At 39.0% G+C, this 7,549-nt stretch overlaps 1 protein-coding gene across 2 annotated transcripts in view; it reads right to left on the reverse strand.

Annotated features, from left to right (window-relative positions):
• The window catches only part of LOC111869312, a 20,618-nt gene extending 18,031 nt beyond the window's left edge, over positions 1 to 2,587 (reverse strand). Inside the window, exon 1 of one of the 2 annotated variants that reach the window (XM_023860723.2) lies at positions 2,404 to 2,587. The gene's annotated coding sequence lies outside the window, so the exon portion shown is untranslated. The other variant, XM_023860724.2, reaches the window with a different exon arrangement.
• Positions 2,588 to 7,549: the final 4,962 nt, after the last annotated feature.

The following is a 7,549-nucleotide window of genomic DNA, read 5'->3' on the forward strand; positions in this document are numbered from 1 at the left end:
CACGCAGCACTATCAGTAGAGTACAGAGACTGGTAGAATATCACAGGGGGACGTACAATATACCACTGGTCATGGTGCATGGGGAAACCCACCCCCTCCAATAATAATAATAATTCAATTCAATTCTTTATTATTAATGTGCCGAGTCAACAGCCGCAAGGCCAACAATTACTACTACTACTACTACTACTGCTACTACTACTACTAATAATAATAATAATGATAATAATGAAAGATGTCACTTAAGACCTCTTAAAAATATGAAAAAATTCTGTTTTGTAATACCCATCATAATAACAATAAGAGGTGGAAGAAATGTGATGGGTATGATGAAATACTGATTTCCTTAATGGACTGAATACGATTTCATTCTAAATATGAGTCAACATCCCAGGTACCCATCCATAAATCATTTTGACATCATTACACTTCATGTAAGATGTTTAAAAAAATGCCACCTAAAATTTAGGGACCATGAGCAGTGTCACAAGCCTTTATGTGATGGCTGTATGGTCACATTCTAGTTTTAAGCATTTTCTGGCCAGAAAGTTCATCTAATCACAAAACACATGGATTATCTTCTTGGCTACCTTGCCCATTTAATCTAATCTGCTTTTAACTTGTACATGAATGAAAATTTAATTTGTTATTTTTCCAAAGAAAAATATTTGAGTCCTGACATATTCTTGAAGGATTAATTAGCTAACTTGACACTATTATCTTCTCTTGCATTCAGTTGATGAGACATACATGTACACTAAGCTTTCAGTGTTTACTTCTAGGCCAACCTCCTTAATAGTATCTAATATATAGCAAGTGTCACGTAACTTCGAACATGGCCAAGAGTAACCTTGAATGTGCAGAAGAAAAACTTCAGACAAGGGGGTGGGTTCGAGGATGTGAGAAGTGACAGGTGGCCAGTTGTTTGTAAGGCACCCTCGAAGCAGGTTATACTCACGGTTTTTCTATCATCTCTTTAATAACGTCAGTTTCCTTGTGCGCTAAATCGTACATAATGAGTGAGAAATTAGGTCAGGGTAGAGGTCTATTATATTTTAATTTTCAAAGTATAAATTAGTAATACACATTAAACGCATTTTTCTTTGCATTATTGTAATATGTTCTTCGAAAAGAGAATATGGTAGTTTCAATGAAACACGAGCGGTCGGTGAAATTGGAAGAACGAGTGTTAAAAACTCCTCCTACCACAAGCTATGCGCGGGATTTGACTAGGAATGCAGGGCCTTGTTTGAAGTTACGTGACACTGTCTTTAACATCTGTTTTTCTTTACAGTAGTTCAGTTTTCACCCCATAAAGTACCATCATCAGCATAGTCAACGAGTTAATGTGTCCCAAAGAATTTCAATCCCTTTTCTTTTCTTCTGCTTTCCTAATGGCATATTCTAAAGCAAAGAGGAAAAGCACTGGAAATAAGCTGCCCTTTTCCAGACATTCCTAAATGAGAAATCGACCAGACAAATGTTGGCCCCTACAAGCTTTACAACGGGTTTCATTTAAACACATCTGAATTAGCTCAACTAGTTCGCAGGTTGATTAGGAAATTATAAGTTTATTCAGCCATAAATTGGTAATTATTTAATGGTGGTGGTATTCGTAACGTAACGGTGGTGTGGTGTGGTGGGGTATTTTCACTCTCATTGATATCTGCTCAATAATTTCATCATCACTTGCTTGTAAACGTTTTTGGATGGGTGGAAATAGTTTAACAATATAGTGACCATATACACCTATTACTCTGGGGATTCATTTACGGTTCACTACACCTAATACACATTAGCCTAACAAGCCATTCCCACTAACCTCCCACTGCATCTAGGCACTACAATTACTAGTCTCTTATAAACCACTGAAACGTAAGTGACACTACTTGTCGTGACACCATAAAAAAATACTTGTGAAAGCTTCACTTTCCCCACAACCAAGGCACTTAAGAACTATTAAAGAATATCATACCAATAGTCACGCAGGAGCAAGAAATTTATGAAGACGCATCAAATTATTTTTTCAAACACAAACTTCCTGATTATTTAAAAATTTACATTACTACTGCATGCAACTACATTAATAATGTACAAATTGCAATGACAATAGTTACAAGTGCAGTTATTTAGAAGTAAAGGTTAATAAACAGTCTGTTCTCACTACTACAAGCGAACCAATACTGAAGCACTCCTACCTCAAATTTAACACCTCTTCAACATATATTATCATTTGCTATTCTGTAGGGGGTAAAATATTACGCCCATGTACACAAACTCACTACATATGGACATGAATGCAATCTTAACTAGGAAAAAGTCAATTGTTTATCTAAAGATAAAATAACAGCTATACACGTGAAGACCTTGCTATTCAAACTTCTTCATGTCAGCAGCTGTTACCTTTCCGCCTCCGTCTACTTTTCCCTTTGTTTCTTCCTTCAGACTGACAAAATTTGATTTCAACCGATCTCAACTTCTGCAATATTCATTCACACACTTTGCAAGCGAAATATCACATATCACGCACTGCATAATAAAATAAAGGCAAAACGACAGATAAACACCCAGCGGATCTTCCACTCGTTCCATTCATCGATTCTGTGGGTTCAGTGATACAAATGGGTACGAAAATGTAAGCAGAGCTGATCCGTGATAATGCACGGATATTTCAAGGTATTTAGGATTTGAGCTTTTTAGAGCAGATGTTATGAATAGTTATGTTTCCTGGGATATAACGCCTTGCAGTCCTTTGGCATTTCGGAGGACCATGTTGCCTCAATCATCAGGGTTAAGAATAAGCCAAATAAGAAACCATCCTGAAGCAGGTAGCAAGCAGAGCAACGGACTAAACGGCGTTATATCCCACAAGTTACAACTCCTGAAGGTATGTGTTTCTTCAATGAGCCAAGCAACTGTGATGCTGCTGTCATTTCTCCAACACATCATCACATATGGAGCTGAGCCCTTCTTGAGAAGCCACCGATTTCACACCTACTTAAGAATTACCCAGCATTTTATGGACCCTGAAGGTTCATTACCCTGTTCACAAGAGCCCACCACCGGTCCCTGTCCTGAGCCAGATCAATCCAATCCATCCCATCCTCTATCTGTAACATCCATGTTAATATTGCCCACCCACATATGCCTTGGTCTTCCCAGTTGGCTTTCTCACCAATATCCTATATGCATTCTTCTCCTCCATTCATGCTACAAGCCCTGCCCACCTCATCCTCTTTGACTTGATTATTCTAATTATACTTGAAGAAGAGCACAAGTTATGCACTTTTCTCCAACCTCCTGTCACTTCATCTTTCTTCGGTCCAAATATTCTCCTCAACACCCTGTTCTCAAGCACTCTCAGTCTATGTTCCTCCCTTAATGTCAGAGACCAAGTTTCACACCCATACAGAACCACAGGCAAAATTATAGTTTTGTATATTCTAATTTTTATGTTTTTGGACAACAGACGAGAAGACAAAAGGTTCTGGACTGAATGGTAGCAAGCATTACCCGAGTTCGATCGCCTCTTAATTTCTTCCTGAATCAGATTTCGATCTGTTATCACCGTTCCCAAATATCTGAACTGTGCCACATTTTCAAAACATCTGTTACCTATGTCATGATTTTGACCTGCATTTTGGTGACAAGACAGCAACATATACTTAGTTTTCTGTGTTTATTAGTATCAATTAGAGTTTGTCTATTTTTCTTTATGGTATCTATATTATCACCCAGCAGATTCACATCATTGGCCTAGGCCAACAGTTGATGTGTCCATTCAATTTCAGTCCTACCTGGTTTTCCTGGACCTTTCTAATGGCATATTCTAAAGAAAGGTTGAAAAAGAGTGGCGATAAATCATCTCCTTGCTTTAGACCATTCTAGATAGGAAAATTATCAGACAAATGTTTATCTATACAGACTTTACTACATGTTTCATTTAAACATATTTTGATCAGCCTAACTAGTTTCATGGATACCCTAAACTCTTATCAGAATATTTTACAATGCTTCCCTCCTAACTGAATTATAGGCCTGCTTGAAGTCTATGAATAGCTGAAGTACCATTTCATTGTACTCCACATTTTCTCTCTCCAGTATCTGATGAATGCAAAAGATTCGACAGTAGTTGATCTGTTACGTTGAAACCCACATTGATCCCCTCCAACAATTTCATCTATGTATGGACTTAACCTTGAGAGAATATTGGAGTTGATAGCAGTGATATCCCATGATAATTACTACAGTCAGCTTGTGAACTGGTACAATAATAGACTCCTTCCACTGATCAGGCAGTTTTTCCTTATGCCAAATAGAAATAATTAGCATATGGGTCTTAGAACAAATTCTGCCAGAATTTGATCACTATCTGGTGATTTGTGTCTTTTTGCATTTTGCAAAAGCACTTCTGTTACACCCCTGCGACAGGGGTGGATTGGATATCTCACCGCTGTCGCCACTGTTACGCCGTGGTGACAGGGGGGCGTGGAGGTATGCCGCTCTATCACCAGGTTTAATATGCTGCCACCATCTTGTTATGTCAAGAAAACTCCAGTAACTTATCGATTGCTTATGTCACTGGTCCTGGCTATAACTCGCAATGCGCCGAAGCTTCGGGAGGCGCTGGAGTCGTCAGGGAAGAGGGTAACACTTGAGGGAATGCCAGGTTCAATTAATATCACAGTGCATTGCGATCCTATTCTATTTCCCTATGTCGCTATATACATAATATATACACACTTTGCAGACGTTCGTCGGCTCGTATTACGTTTGATGATGACCCTGTAGCCACACATTAGTTCTATCTCCTGTCCCCCTGCTGTCGGGTATTCTACGCCTCTGTATCTCTTAGTGAACCTAGTCCATCTAGTTTGCACTTTAATATTATCACACTTATTGTTCAGGGCTATATGAAGTTGGTTCACTTACTTGAGCTGATGAAACAGACGCTCGCCATCACGAACCAACGCCTACTTATTGCCATCACTCTCTCGGCGATAGCCTCCGGCTGAACTGTATGTCAATTAATAATATTAAAAAGTCAAAAGGTTTTTTGATTGATTCCTCTAGGGTTTATGTACCCTCTTTTTGCTGATTCGTTGGGTTTCAGGGTGTATTGGCCCGCCCATTCTGACGTGATTTTGGGTTGTTGTGGCCCACAAATTGGACAAAGGGGGTGGCTCTTTCAGGTCTACCGCCTTCTCCAACTCAGCGTTTTCCTCCTGCCATAGTGTTTATGACCTACTTCATATAGCTTCTTCCTCAATGTCAGCGTTATTACCTGTCGTGCTAGCATTCTGATTACTAAGCTATAGCCTGTTACACTTCTTTGCAAACCCAAGCTTCCTGGTACGTTTCATCATTTCTGTTTCTTAATCTTAGAGTCTAGATACACTTATTCCAAATTTACCCCAAAAAACATATCTACTTGTACATAACCCTTGCGCCATTACAACTTCCTACCTCAAAAGGGTTATAAAATTTTTTAGTGTGTACACTGTTTAAAAAATATGCAGAAAAATAAAGAAGAGTATCTCATAAAGCTAAGACCTAACAGCTGAAGCCTGTACAGACTGAAGTAAAACATGAAATCATATTGTAACACAGAATACCTGGGCATCCTTTGTAAAGCATACAGGAGATCTCAAGAACAGCACTGCTCAAAATAGACTAGACATGACAAAATATCACAGCCAATAATAATCATTTGATAAGACAGTGACACAGAAGGAACAACTGCTTGTGACATAGAACTTCAAACTGTACAGATATACAATATTAATGGTCAGGCATTTACACTGGAAAGAAGTTAAGGTTTTGTAGACTGAACTGAAAACCACCTACGTCTCTGGTTGCTCATCATGTCAGCCAACCCAGCTGACATCTCTTCCCATCTGGAATCCCATCACTGAAGCAGAAGTCAGAATACTACTCCATATGATGTAGACTGTAAGTGAATAAATGAATGTATGAGGGGTGGGCCATAATAACTGGCCCTTGCACCGTGACCTTCAGTGATCTATTGTGCTGCCCCTTTTGACTAATCCTCTATTAATCCTACACACTGAATGAAATGTAGGTCTCTGTTTATGGCACATCATAGTAGTCACTTGGTTCCATAAAGAACTGGCATAGGTGATACCTTAAATGAGCTATGGCTTCAGAGTCACATAGGATGTGTGGCTGATTCATTTTGTTCTAGGCACCTTTCACAAGTGGGGTCATCTGTCAATCAGTTTGAAAATGTGTCCTTTTAGGTGAGTGTCCTGTAGATAGTCCTACCACCCATCTTAATTGGTCTCTGTGTAATTTCAACAGATCCTTTGTTCTTCTAGCAGGGAGCCCCAGTATAAGTCCATTTGCCAGAGTCCAGTTATGGATTCACAATGTTAGATTATATGTGAAAGTTGTGTTTTTTTGTTGGTACTAGCATAGAATTTTGTTCCTTAGCATTGGCTTCTATTTAGATAGTACTCTGATTTTATGGACTTTGATGGTGTACATCATGTTTTCTGTATATATCCTGTCTTGCATTGATTCTGGTATCTGGAAATCGTATTTTACCCAAGGATGCAGACAGAGTAGTCTTTGAAACACAGTTTTTATATCAAGAGAAAAAGAAAATGATGATGGATAATGTCTAAGAACTCAATAATTGTATTTATATTGTTAACAATGCTTATAATAACTTTAATGGAGTCTCACATCACCTTTCCAAGTGGAACTGGTTGGTATGTATATGCGTATATGTGCTGGGATTTCAACTGACCTATTCTGACTAAAAATGTCTGGAAATGAGTAAAAATTATGAAACTTCTCATTTTGCAGTCTTTTCCACCCCACTGAGGTACATACAAAGAATTGGAAATAAAACACTGCATAGAGTAAGATACTGAAGAAAGCGGCCTCCGTAGTCTAGAGGTAACGTTCCCACCTCATGACTCGTAGTACGCAGGTTCAAATACCCGGCGGAGGTCGTCGAATTTTTAGGGGCGGAAAAATTCAGGGAACAAGTCCTCCGGGAGGGACTTTAAGCCGTGGGTCCCATGTTGTAGCTTTACGGCATGTAAAAGAACCTCATATCTCCAAAGGAGGTCACTGAGCAAAATTGCGGACGTTTGCCGCCCAACAGCAGTCACTAATACCTCCGGTAGATGGGGGAAGCATTATAGATACTTCTCAGCCAGTAGAGCCGGTCTCGCTGGCTGGGCGGGACTGATGGTAAGCACCAATACCGGTAGGATATAGAGGCTGGTAGAAATCATAGAGGGAAGCACAATGGACCATTACAGGTCTAAGTGCATATGGAAACCCACCCTTTCTAATAACTAACTAAGATACTGAAGAAGGTTGTGCCATAGCTCAAGCAGTTAGTCTCTGGCTTCCCACTGNTATGCCACAAGATGTGACATGTTCGTGTTCACAATACATATACAGTAATAAAGTATGTAATGTTAGTATTACAAATTTATCATACTAAATGTCAGATACATTCATACATACAGTCTTCTATCTACAAATAATATATAGTGAAATCTCAAGTTAG

Source organism: Cryptotermes secundus, unplaced genomic scaffold (genome assembly GCF_002891405.2).
Source record: "Cryptotermes secundus unplaced genomic scaffold, Csec_1.0 scaffold274, whole genome shotgun sequence".
Taxonomy (NCBI): domain Eukaryota; kingdom Metazoa; phylum Arthropoda; class Insecta; order Blattodea; family Kalotermitidae; genus Cryptotermes; species Cryptotermes secundus.